Here is a 14,753-nt window from a genome sequence, read left to right as displayed (position 1 = left end):
GTTGGAATTTATCAAACATGTCTTTCTACTGTTGCAACAGATGGACTTTAGATAAAAACATCGAGATAATGCAACAGATGACACATCTATTGTGGAAAAAAGAACAGATTTAGACATATGTTACAACAGATAGACTTTATCTGTTGCAACAAACGACACATCTATTAGAATAATCGAAAAGATTTATACATATATTGCAACAGACAGGTTATTTGTTAGAATTTATCAAACAGGTCTTCCCACTGTTGCAACAAATGGACTTTACATAGAAACATCAAGATAATGCAACAGATGACCAACCTATTGCAACAGATAAACTATATGTCAGAACAGGTAGGATAAATGTTGCAACGGATGGAGAATCTGCTGCATTATAAAAATTCAACTTTCGTTGGACATAAAAAATTGCCACTACGTGTAAAAAGGTTAAAGTGAATTGAATTGAAATAAAAAAGGTGCAACCCATCGACGGTGTTCAGTTCAAACATCTAAAATAAAATAGGCATCAAGTAGACATGTTCATTTTAAACACGTAAAATAAATTAGGCATCAAATGTGTCAGTGTTAGTCTGGCACATTTCGCTGACTTGCCGTTACTTGGCCCCCAACGGTCATTTCCCCCCCCTCCCCCGTTGTCTTATATATTCATCTTCCTCCTAAAATTTAACCCTAAATTTCCAAATCTTCATCTTCATCGTCATCTTCTTTTATCTATCCAAATTCTTCAAATTATTACTTTCATTTTTTCCAACTTACCTTAACAATGTCGAGCGCATCTTCCACTTTTTTTTGTGATAAAGATTTTCGATATTATAAGTGCTGTCATGAAGCTCTATTAAAGACTTCTTGGACTCAACAAAATTCGGATCGTAGGTTTTTTACTTGTAAGATTTCAAAGGTAATATTTTTTTTATTTATTATTTGATTAATTATTGACTTGTAATCATTTTGTAATTGTGTTCTTTTTTTTTATAGAAATTGGGTGGATGTTATTACTTTGATTGGTATGAAGAAGACACCCTTCACAAGCAAATCGTGTAATCTGGGGTTTGTTGAACAAAGTCAAGGCTTCTGAAGAAAAATAAAATTGAGCAAGAAGATACTACATTATTGCCGTTATTGCTACTGGTTTGGTGTTGTTGAGCACATGAATATTAAAGCCTAATTGCTGAAATTTTCATGGTGGTGTATGTATTTGCTACTGGTTTATTATCGACGAGCACGTGGATATTCAAGCGTAACTGTTGGAAAATATCAAAAAGATTTAGGCATATGTTGAAAAATTCAGGTCATCTGTTGGAAATTATCAAACAGATCTTCCCACTGTTGCAACAGATTAGACTTAGATTATTAGATTATTCATAGAAATAACATTGGCGTAATGCAACAGATGACCAACCTATTGCAACAGATAAACTATCTACCAGAACAGATTAAAGATATTTTACAACAGATTGACAATCTAATCTATTGCATTGTAAAAAACTCAACTTTCATTAGAAAAAAATTATTGCCACTACATGTACATGTAATAAAGTGAAGGGTGACTTGAAATTAAAAGTTTCTATTTCACAGGCTCTTCTATATACACAGGCTTCAAGCGTCCAGTTAGTACCCTATAAGCCCAGACCTCTTGCAGGTTTGCCACAGCGTTGTCGTACAGAAAATTTGTTGGCTCAGCCATTTCTGTGCCGGTCAGCAAACATTCGATGTGTGCAAGAGCGTGCGAGCTGCTCGCTTTAGCGACATCATCTTTTGGAAAGATCATTCCCCTGTTTCGACCTTCAAAATCCCATGATTTCTTCATCAACACTTCCTTTGAAAAATGATTTATCAGTTTACTCTCCCTCAACAAGATGGGCAATAGCACCATCAGTGGCTCTATGAGGAGAAAAAGTTCAAAATCATTGATGAGAGGTACGTTGGAGTCATAAACATTATTCTTCCCTCCTCGAGTAGTATATCAACAGCCCAATAATGCATATCGTTCACGCTAATGACTGTAAGAATCCTTTTTGCCTTGGTCCAACTCTTGCCATGTGGATTTGGCTTGTCCCCTCTAACATATCTTAACATTTCTTCTTCATCCAAGACCAACGTAGGAACTAGGAAATCAAGTCCCACTCCAAGGGCTGACGCCTCTCCATTGATTTAATCGTACCTATTCTTGAGCTTCTTGCAGAAGTCGAGGTCCATTATCTTATCGGCAGCGTCATAAGCTTTCTGGTACGTTAATTGCCTTTTTCGCATGAGGCAGAGAATTATGTCAACATGTTGTGAGATAAGAAGTCAATTTTTAAATACGTTAGTAATTGTAAAGATGCAACGGATGGTCCATTTGTTGCATAGGGTTCTCTGAATCAATAATCCAACGCAACTTATGCAACAGATGGATAATAAGTTGCAACAGAACCACAACCAGTTGCACCAGTATACCCAGATGTTGCAACAAATGTGAAATTTGTTGCGTAGCTTCTTCTTCATGGGGTAGATTAGAAGGGCTAGGTTAGAAAAAGTAAACTTGCCTTGTCCTCATATGGCATACGCATATCAGTCATAGTCTGGAAGTCTTAGGGGGAAAAGGGAGGCCTGGGGTAATTTGGTGCGTCTGACTTGACATTCTTAGCCTGTCGCTGATCCCTCTTCTCTTCAGTGCCAAGTTCCGCGTATATGTCCACCTTCTTGACTGGCCCCTGAACTTCAACAACTTTTGGAGAGGAAGGAATTGCAATTTCTTTTAATTTTCGAGCGGAGAGTACGTCTCTAATTGCTCTTTTCTTTCTCCTAACCAACGCTGTAGGAGTGTGTGGCTCCCTCACCTTCTTGGATTGTATGACAAACCTCTTGGATTTAAATTCCTCGATAACTTTAGAGATAGCCTCTACTTTTTTAAAGAGTTTATCCTATCTGTCCTTACACTCATCGCATTCGCAACGAGAATACCAGGGTGAAGAGGGGTGAGAGGGACCTATGTAAGGGCGAAAAGGGGTGTTTTCAAACATATTTATTCTTTCTTGAGCATCAACATGATCATCATCACGAGTGGTAGCAGCATCAACATGCCTTCCACCAAAACCAACAACTCCACCATAAGAAGCACCCGAATCTGCCTCAACATTAGGCTAACCTTGCCTAACTGCTTTTCTTATGGTTGTTTCTCCAGCCAATTCTTTCTTTATTAAATTCAACGTTGGGTCTGCAATAGTATCAACATGACCTAGAGTAATATAAGAAGTCACACCGACTCCTCCTTAGTAGGCATGATCCATGGATGCACAACCTATAAAAAAAAGACATATGTATTTAAATCATATAATATAATAATTTTCACAGTTGGGCTACATTTAAAAAAAAGACCCATCTATTGCATAGTTTGCAGTATATGGTTAAAATCCATTTGAGTCTGGTTCAGAGAAACATAGCAACACATAGATAATCTGATGCGAAATATCATTCATCTATTGCAACAGCTGCACAAGACGGGTAATCTATTATGCAACAGATGATTTGTACGTCGCAATAGATGAATGATATGTTATCATATTAAATATCTGTTGCATAATTTGCAGTAGATGGTTAATCTTTTAGGATTCAGGTTCAGAGAACCAAAGCAACAGATGGGTAATCTGATGCAAGATATACTCCATCACAACAGATGTCCCATCTGGTGCATCAAATATAACATCTTTTGCACCAGATATAACATCTGTTCAATATCTTTCTTATCTTTGAGTAGAATTATTTTACTTGAAGAAGACATACTGCATCATCCGGAGGGTTAAAGAGATCAACCTCCTTAATATTAGTGTTGCTCTTTGAAGTCAACCACCTAAACATTCTTGGATGAGAAACCTCATTCGGGCAATTCATTAACTGCTTTCGGAGAGGAGAAATGGCTTCAAATGCCCAAGCCTAAAAAATGTAAACAGGAAGCAAGCAAAAAAAATCATAATAACTATATTCAATATAAATTAATGGATGAGTAAAATTAGTGATTAATTTTACCATGAAAGCCCAAGGAAAGCCGTATAATGTGGTCGTCCCTGAGGATAGCTTTGTCAGTAAATATGGGATAGTCAAGTAGAAGCTGTCATATCCCCAGGGATAATTGTTGAATTTATCAAAATCCTCAACACACACCAACAAATCATCTTCTATGACCTTGTTAACATCTCTTGCCAATATAACCGAATGAGCAAACCAAAATAAGCACAATTGCTCCCTGTACTGCTCTGGTATGATTTTATCTTCGAGATCTGTCAACAAATCCGATGCTTTGTAGCCACATCGAGCAATGTCAAATAACCCATCTATTTTTCCCTTGCATTTTCGTGCCTTGGGTCTTTTGCGGGGTGGTGGTCCTTCTGGACGATGGCATCTCAAGCCCGTCACTATGGCAAACTCTTGCAAGCCAAAACAAACAGGCATGCCACAGTAGTTGATCCAGATTTCATCCATCTTCTTTTTGCCTCCTCCTCTAGATCTTTATCATCCCCTGCGTACTTGATCCTGCGCTTGAGAAGACCATATACCATCGTCATAGGAAAACGGATACGGGCAGAGGGGTCCTCAGTCAGCTCAAGAAAGTGTCCAAAGAAGCTTTTCTTAAAAAGTCCGCCTATGTTTTCGTTCTTCATAATTTTCATAAAATGTTCAAAAATTTTCCCCATCTGACATTTAAGTACAATTTGACCAGTTATTTATTTTCCTTCTGGATCATTTATCGGCATCGCAACTTGAAACCTGTCAATACTAAAAGTTTTGATAGGATCATACTGGGATGTCGATATTAACTCACGCCCCGTCGGTGATCCATTATCATCATGTTGATGGTCCTCTTTTTCTTTCTGACTCTTCAATTCCTCCTCTTTATCACTTTAATTTTTTTCATCACCATCTATGGACCCTTGTACACCTCCCTCAATGTTGTTTTCATATCTCTCCTCAGCTTTACTTTTTCCTGAGTGAGATTGTTCTCGAAGCTCCTCCGAATCCCTTTGTACTGTAGCCTTTTTTTTTAGTGGTCAGACATTGATCCACTTTCACTTTCTTTTATTTTGGGAGACATGTTTTACCTACAGACAAAGAAAAATAAAAATTACATTACAGTTGATGTATGCATAGATTTTAAAAAATACATTACACACACCACGAATACTGACACACCAACAGCCACCACCACAAACACCACCAACCAACGCCAACAAACAAACAAACAAACACCACAAATACCAACACCACCACAAACATCACCAACCAATGCCACCATCGATGCCACCACGACGACTACAAACACCAGCACCACCACCATCACCAACACCACAAACACCATCCAACTATACCACGACAGTCAACGAAACACTATGATGGAAACTAGGGATTTCTCGAGTTCTTCCTACGATTTTACCAACAAAACTCAAAATTGTAAACCCATAATACAACAAAACTCAAAATTGTAAACCCATAATACCCCTGGTCCTAGATTAATCAAATTAGGTACTATTAGTCTAACATATGAACTCAATTGAAATTGTAAAAAAAAATGTTCAACATGTTGCGTCATATTTTTCATCTGTTGTAAATTATCAATCAGATTAGGTAACAACAGATTACAAATCTGTTGCGACAGATTACCCATCTGTTGTAAATTATCAAATAGATTGTCATGTGTCGCAACAAATTACTCATATGTTGTAAATTATCAAATAGGTGCTGCCATCTATTGTGGCTGACCCTATGAGAACTTACCCCTAGTCCTAGATTAATCGATAGTTTACCCTATGAGAACTCATCCTTAGTCCTAGATTATTCAATTAAGGTATTACTACCCTAGTCCTAGATTAATTAATTAAGGTATTAGTCTAACATATAAGGTAGTAAGAATCGGTTTAGCTCAGAGTGATCGATAGCCGACTCTGGTTGGGAGAAACGCAGTACCATTTCATCATGCAATCGACAAAAGACTCAATTGAAGTTGTAGTTGACCCTATGAGAACTCACATTCAATTAAGGTATTAGTCTAACATATGAACTCACTTGAGTTATATATAAACAAATGTTCAATCTATTGCAACGGATATCTTTTCTGTTGGGTCAAATCAAACAGATTATGTAATCTGTTGTAATATATTACGCATCTGTTGTAAACTGTCAAATAGATTAAGCCATTTGTTGCGACAGATCATGAATCTATTGTAAACTATCAAACAAATTAAGTCATCTGTTGTAAATTATCAAATAGGCGTTGTCATCTATTGTAGTTGACATTATGAGAACTCACCTTTAGTCCTAGATCAATCAATTAAGGTATTAGTTGAACATATGAGGTAGTAAGAATCAGTTCGTCTTAGAGTGATCGATCGACGACTCTTGTCGGGAGGAACGTAGTACCGTCTCATTATGCAATCAACAAAAGACTCAATTGAAGTTGTAGTTGACCCTATATTCAATTAGGGTATTAGTACCTTAGTCCTAGATTAATCAATTAAGGTATTAGTCTAACATATGAGGTAGTAAGAATCGGTTCGACTCAGAGTTATCAATCGACGACTCTAGTCGAGAGGAACGCAGTACCGTCTCATCATGCAATTGCCAAAAGATTCAATTGAAGTTGTAGTTGACCCTATGAGAACTCACCCCTAGTCCCATATTATTCAATCAAGGTATTAGTGCCCTAGACCTAGATTAATCAATTAAGGTATTAGTCTAACATATGAGGTAGTAAGAATCGGCTCGGCTCAGAGTGATCGATCGATGACTCTGGTCGGAGGAACACAGTACCGTCTCATCATGAAATTACCAAAAGACTCAATTAAAGTTGTATTTGACCCTATGAGAACTCACATTCAATTAAGGTTTTAGTCTAACATATGAACTCAATTGAAATTATATATACACAAATGTTCAACCTGTTGCAACAGATGTCTTTTCTGTTGGATCAAATCAAATAGATTAGGTAATATGTTGCAACATATTATGCATCTGTTGTAAACTATCAAACAGATTACGTCATTTGTTGCGACAGATCACAAATCTGTTGTGAACTATCAGACATATTAAGTCATTTGTTGCACTTAAATATTTTTAGATCCTTTTTTTATAAAGCAAATAAGGTATTTCCTGTCAGAGATAAAATAGTTAAAATACTAAGGCGGTAAAAAATATTACTCGGTACTACTTGGATAACTCAAAAATCTCCTGAGTGAGTATTCTTATCTGGTCTTTTCAATGTCACCGTCTCCTCGTGCCCCTCAAAAGTTATTAATAAATATTTAAAACCCCCCATATCTAGAACTCTCTCTCCTTCGGCCATAAAGTAATCTAGACTCAACTCATAACTCTTCTTTATTCTTTATTCTCAATTATCTTTGTTGTTTTATTTTTTCCTCTCTTTTATCTCTTCTTTTTGATGAGGATCCTTGGATCTCAACCAATCAATATCTTTTCTCGACTGAACTGGATGTTCTGATTCATTTGCTTTTTTAATATTGCAGGTATGATTCAAAGTTGCTCTTTTCATCTCGTCTTCTTCTTTATATGTTATTTAAATTAGATATTTACATTTGTTGCTATTAATGATTTACCCATTACCAGTTTGCTATTTATTGAGAAAATTGAAGGAAAGGTGACTTTTAAGTCTTGAATGAACGAACCGTTGTTTTTATTAAAATATGCAAAAAAAGTCATTTATTGGGAGAACTTAAAAAGCCTTGTTATCAGTATAGTTTTTTTATGTCTTTTGTTTGGTACTTTGGTGGTGCTGTTGTTGGGGGTGGTGGTTGTGTTGGAACATGTAATGTTTGTGTTGTGGATGGTGTTGGAACATATGGTGTTGTTTTGTTTGTTTCTTTGTTGTTGATATTGTTGTTGGTGGTGTTGCAATAATTTCCTCAACTGTTACAACTAATGAATCAGCTGTTGGAACAGACGGAGCAACTTTTTGAAGAAATCAAACCAGTAGCAAGGCTGGTTTGATTTATTCTAACAGATGGCCCATCTGTTGCAACATGTCATCCATCCTTTGCAAACGATGCCTCATCGGTTGAACAGATGGGTAATCTGTTGCATCATATTGGTCATCTGTTGATTCACTCAATTTTGTGTTACCCTTATGTAATGTTCTTTTTGTTTTTCTCTTGTTTGACATCAAATGTATTTCTCTTGTTTGCAGACAAAAAAAAAAATGAAATTGGATCCACTTTTGCTCGACCAGCATTAAGGGCTAGAGTAAAGATGAGTTCGGAGGAATACGTTGCTTGCAGATTGAACCACTTCATATGTGGAAGGTATGTATTACTGATCAACCTATCATGAAAACACACATCCAGTACAATGATTTTGTGAATGTTTGTTCTTTACCTATTACGCATTAATTCTTCAAACAAGATATGGCATTTTACAGTTAAGATTGTTAGGTTCGAACTGGTAAGGCCGAGGGGCCAAGATGGTGGTGTCGATACCCGTTACAATTTAATGACGGTTTATGCTCATGTTTTTGTGTCAAGTTTGGGGAAGAGTTCAAGTTTTTGGCGGCAGTGTAAATATCCAATAGTGATTGGACCGGTTTTAATGGCGCAATGGACATGTTGAAAGGCCTTCAAAGCCTTCCATTGCAACAAACAACGATGGATCTAATAGAAATTTTTTTGGTCCAAATTTATATGGATGGGTTGTTGGAGGAGACAATTATACAACAGAAGGTGTTTGGGAGAAAACTTGTGTAGGAAGAGGGAGGTTGAGAAGACCATATATCATCTTAGTACTTGTTTAAGAGGATACACAGGGTCAGAAGGAAAGTGTAGAGAAATTAGCTAATGAAATTGACATGAAAAATAAAAAAACTGGATGAGATGCAAATATGAAAGTGTATCCAAAAATGAAAATCCATCAGCCGTTGAAGAAAAAGAAGAATGGTCAAGAGGAATTGAGCTGGTCACTTTGCTAGAGACTGCAACTAGCGAGCGCGGCCTCAACGAAGACTCACAAAATACAGGACTAAAACTCTAAGGAAGCAGCTTCGCGAGCATGGAAGGTGGTAATATTGTCGGTCTGAATTGACATGTAGGTTTCAATTTTGACCGACAATCTTACCACCTTTCGTGCTCGCGAAGCTTTTTCCTTGGAGTTCTTGTCCTGCACTTTGTGAGAGTCTTCATTGAGGCCACACTCGCTAGTTGCATTCTCGAGCAAAGTGCTTTGTCCAGCTCCAGTCCTGTTGACCATTCTTTTTTTCATCGACTGACGGATTTTTATATTTTGATACACTTCCACATTTGAAGCTCATCCAGTTTTTTCGTTTCTAATATGAATTTCATTGGCCAATTTTACTACACTTTTCTTTCTACCGTATGTTTCCTCTTAAACAAGGTCTGAAATGATATATGGCCTTCTCCACCTCCCCCTTCGTGCATAGGTATTCTCCCAAGCACCTTCTATTGTAAAAAAAGTTTCCTTCACCAATCCATCCATATAAATTTGAATCAGGGAATTTCTATTGGTTCTATCATTGTTTGCTGCATTGCGAGGCTTCGGAGGCCTTTCAAGAAGTCCATTGTGCCATTAAAATCGGTCCAATCACTATTAGATATTTACACTACCGCCAAAAATTTAAACTCTTCCTCAAACTTGACACAAAAACATGTGCATGAATCGTGTCATTAAATTGTAATGGGTATCGACACCACCATCTTGGAACCCTTCGACCTTATCAGTTCGCATCTGTCAAACTAAACTGTACAATTCAGGATCTTGTTTGAACGATCAGTGTCTAATCGGTAAAAAACTGCATTCACAAAATCATTGCACTTTATGTGTGTCTTCACGGTAGCCTGATCAATAATATACATAACTCGCATGCATGAAAATGGGATCCATTGCACGCATTTTATTCTTCCTTTCCCATCAGAACATGTTAGTGTTGTTTATTCATCTGCACGAATGTGATGACTATTAAAATAGAGGTGTGAAGAGTCATGACTTTTTATCTTAACACATTCAAAACAGCTGATGAATTGAAATCTCCATCCGTTACAACTGACGAATCAGCTGTTGAAAGAAATCAAAACATCTCCTCCAACATATGGTCCATCTGTCGCAACAGATAATCTATATATTACATAGATGGTAAATCTATTGCGATAGACCTGATTTTTTTTTAATTAATCTGCACGCATGTGATTACTTCTTTCTAAAAATGTTTGTTTCAATTTAGTTTTCCTATTTATAAAATAAAAAGAATTTTATTATATTCTTCCAAGATTACCCCTATTATTAAATGACTACATAAAGTATATTATTCACATTTATACTTTCTAATCATAATTAATAAGGTCAATTTGGTAAAATAATCACCTAATTTATATTTTTATTAATTGGTGTGCCAAGCCCATAGGGCCCAACTAATACATAACAGAGGGACTATTTAAAAGAGGTGAATACTTTTTATCTAACACATTCAAAACAGCTAATGAACCGAATACTCCATCTGTTGAAACTGAAACTGATGAATCAGCTATCAGAAGATATCAAAACATCTCCTCCAACTTATGCACACTGTCCATCTATTGCAACAGATAATACATAAGTTGCATCAGATGTCTTATTTGTTGTATATACAAACCATCTATTACAACAGATGGTAAATCTGTTTTGATAGCCGTCTGTTGCACATTCAATCCATCTATCTGTTGCAACAGATGCTAAATCTGTTAAAAATACTGGACGATCTATTGCAACAGCTCAATAATAATGGCTTTTATCGAGTCTCAAACCACTATGAAAAGGTGAGAAGTAATTAGTGTAAAAGAAAAAGTCGCGACTTTTCACAGAAAATAAAATGCTACCAGTTTGAATGTAATTAATACAATGGAGCTGAACAGTCCTGTCTTTTGGCCTGACACGTCTAGATTATATTATAGGTCCCTCCTTAATCTTCATTCAACTCTATTTATTTCTTGCATTTTTTCCTTTCGTGTGACATCTTCAACCACTTCTCTTCAAAGAGCATATTCCTTTCTTGTTGAGGTAAGTTTTTTTCTGGCGTAAATTTACCAGTTGGTCTATACGTTGTATTACATTGTGAACATTTTTCTTTACATTTGTCAATTCATGCGTGTTCTAGATATGGCTGATCCTTTTCCAGATATTGTTATTCTACGCTACACAGTGCGGGAACTTCAAAGGCAGGTTAATGACCTGCAGAGCGAGTTGGTCATTGTGAGAGTGACAATGTCAGAGAGATACAGAAGCTGATGAGAGCCCTGCTGCTGTGAGTTGATTGGCCGGATGTCATTAATGATGATGATGATGATAATAATAATTAGAATGTGTTTTTTCTTTTAGCGTATGTATTTTAATTTTTTTATATCGGATCTATACCTAATGCATTTTATTTTTCATTTAATGAAAAATTTACTTTTAGTCAGACTTTGGCGTTTTAATTCTTATTCAATTTTTATTCTGTCTATTTCTTCTAATCTAATACATGTTAACACGTCGAAGGTTGGAGGCAATGTTGAATCTAGTAGCACTAGCAATTTTGACTTTTGAGTTCTTTCAACAGATGGACCATGTGTTGGAGCCGATTGATCATCTGTTGGATTTCAACAGATTATCCATCTGTTTCGACAGATTTTCATCTGTTGGAGGAAAGCATTCCAATTGTTTGTGCAACTGTTGAGAATAATTATTGTTTGCTGTATTATTTAGTTCATGTTTTACCTCATTTTATTAATGCACAAGTTATTTAAAAAAAAAGACATTTTATATATAATAAATGATAACATTAGGTTCATAACAATGAGTTAAATATATAAAAGTCCACAACAAACAAACAAACAAACAACAACACAAGTTTCTGCAATTACAACGATCATGGTGGATTATGATTCGGGCATGTAGTTCTTTTGTGGCCAGCGCACTTGCATATGGAGCACTTGTTTCTTCTTGATGAAAATGATTCTCCAACTCCACGCCTCCTTTTATATGGCTTTCTTCCCGATTTGATAGTGCTCGAGTCAATATGTGGAGGAGGTATTAATCTCCCTATAAGCTCTACTGGAACAACCCAAGATTCTTCGGGAGGCACCGGAGTAATATGCCTACTATATGCCATTTCATATTTTTTCGCTGAATAATATTGAGAGGAGTGCTCGTAAACTTCAGGTCTATATTTATGGCCGTATTGAGCTCGAAGGGCTGCCATAGCATGTGGACAAGGTATTTTGTCCAAGTCAAAAACTCTACACATACAAGATCTTGTTTGAAGATCGACCGTGGCAGCATCACCATGATCGGTGATACGGAATTTATAATCTTCTATTTTATGAGAGAATAACCTATTCCCCAAACTGATGTTTGTTGATATTTTCTTTTCAATTTCGAGAACAAATCAGGTTCTTTTTTTTGGGCACTTGAACTGCACACGCCTTTCGTTAAAAAAATTGCTATATTTCTCACTTATTTTTTCAAACATAGCCTTGATGGAAAATTCTCTTTCATCACCAAACAATGAATTTACCGATTCAGTTATGTTTGATGTCATAATATTGTACCTATAGAAAAGAATCACTTAGTACGACATCAAACTAAACTTATAAATCAAACAAGACATTAAATTCATAAGAATGTACCTATTTGCTGGACAGAATGCCCGGATCCATCTCTCGAAACCGACACGTGCAAGAAATTCTGCTACCTTGGGATTCACATCCGCTATTTGATTGAAATGGTCTAACAACTCCTCTCTACTATATGCTTTAGTTGCTCTTTAAAAAAGGGTGACGACCCTTTCGTTGTGATAGTTATTTCGAATGTTCTCTCCAAGATGCCTGATGCAACAACCAAAGTAAGCTGAAGTGAAGAAAAGTGAACCCATCTTTGGAATACTTGGATGCCTATCCGATACAAAATACAACTCTTCGGTATCTTCGACGCAGCGTCGTAGTTGTTCAAAAAAAAATCCATAAGAAGCATCAAATTCCTTGTCCACTACACAAAAGTGACAGGAAAGATGTGATTCTCCGCATCCTATGCCACCGCCGCTAGCAGAACTTCATTATACTTGCTCCTCAAGAAGATACCGCCGACGGCTATGCCTTTTCTCAAATGTCGAAAACCTTGAATCCAAGCACCATAGGATACAAAAAAGTACTTGAACCTTCCGTTTTCATCCAGATGCAATGTCGTCTTACTTCCTGGATTTGTGGACTCAATCATGTAACGGTAAGCATCCAAGACTTCATACCCATGCTCGAGTGTCCCCCGAACCAGGTCCTTGGTAATCCCCATGGCCGTATATACCTTCCAATAACTGACCAGGACACCCAAATCCGTACGGAGTTGATTGACCATAAGTCTTGTTGAAGGGCCTTTGCCATCGGGGAAACTACTCTTGAAATATTCACCGAGGACCTTTGTCGTGGCGTGAGGATTTTGGCCCGAGATGTGCTCCGAACCATACATGTGATGCTTTTCATGTTTATGAATGACGAATTTGTCAGAACTTGCGTACTTCACCGCTCTCAACCACCACTTGCAGTTCGAATTAGCACATTTGAAGCAAAAGACACTGCTCGAATTAATCACCTTCTTTATTCTGAAATCTTTTTTCAAGCAAGAAATAAACAAAGTGTTAGATAGTTCATTCTTGTCCTTGAATGACATTCCAATAAAAAAGCCGGTCCCGTCGTCTTGAAGATTTTTAGATTGTGTCGATTGAGAAGAACTGCACATCGTATTGGTCGCATCAACGGGCGTAGGTGTTTGATCATCATCTGGAATATTCCTGTCTCAAAGAATTCTTCTTTTTTCTTATTCTTCTTTTTCTACGTTCTGGTTCTCATTCTCTCTCATTTTTTCATCCATGTACACCCTTAACACCGGCCTAGTTGAATCACTTAGATAAGAATGCAACTGAACCTGATTGGTTATCTTGAAAGGCGGTACCCTCTGATTTTCAAAGGAGCTGTGCATGTAGCCGATGGTGAATTCTTCCAATTGACAATTCAGTCCACAAAAGCTGGTGATTAAGTTCACAAAATCATCATTCGAAACATCACTTTGGACTGTCATAGCTATCATCTCAAGCATTTCACCCTGCTTTCAACGCCATACGTATCGATTGCTCTTCTCGACCCATTGATCATGACAATCCACCCCTATTGTTATTAATCTCTCCATTAGTGGTACCTAAATAAAGTCATTTGTTAAAAAAAGTTGATAGTGATTTCATAGTGCCGTGAATGAATCCCAACAGATGTGTTATCTGTTGCAACAGGTAAGTGATGAGTTGCAACAGATTCTTACCTGTTGGGATTCATGTTACGGGTCTGAATATCTGTTACAACAGATGAATCGCCTGTTGGAATTAATGTTATAACTAAATCACCTTTGAAGCTGATTCCAACAGATGAGTGACAGTTGCAACAGCTAATTAACCTGTTGCAACAGATGACTTACCTGTTGTAACAGGTTATTAATCTGTTGTAACCTATGTTGGAATCGTGTTCAGGTTCTGTTGCAACAGGTAACTAATCTGTTGCAACATATATGTCAAATGTTGCAACAGATGACCCGTCTGTTTAAACATGAATCCAACATATCAGTCTTTCGTTGAAACAGATGTCTCATCTGTCGCAACAGATGATTTATCTGTTTAAACAGATGGATTTTATGTTGGATTCATAATTGAGTTCTATCCATTGTTGGAAAACAACAACACAATAGCAGTTACTTAGATGACAAATTCAACTAAA

Source organism: Capsicum annuum, chromosome 1 (assembly GCF_002878395.1).
Source record: "Capsicum annuum cultivar UCD-10X-F1 chromosome 1, UCD10Xv1.1, whole genome shotgun sequence".
Taxonomy (NCBI): domain Eukaryota; kingdom Viridiplantae; phylum Streptophyta; class Magnoliopsida; order Solanales; family Solanaceae; genus Capsicum; species Capsicum annuum.
This window is presented reverse-complemented; position numbering follows the sequence as displayed.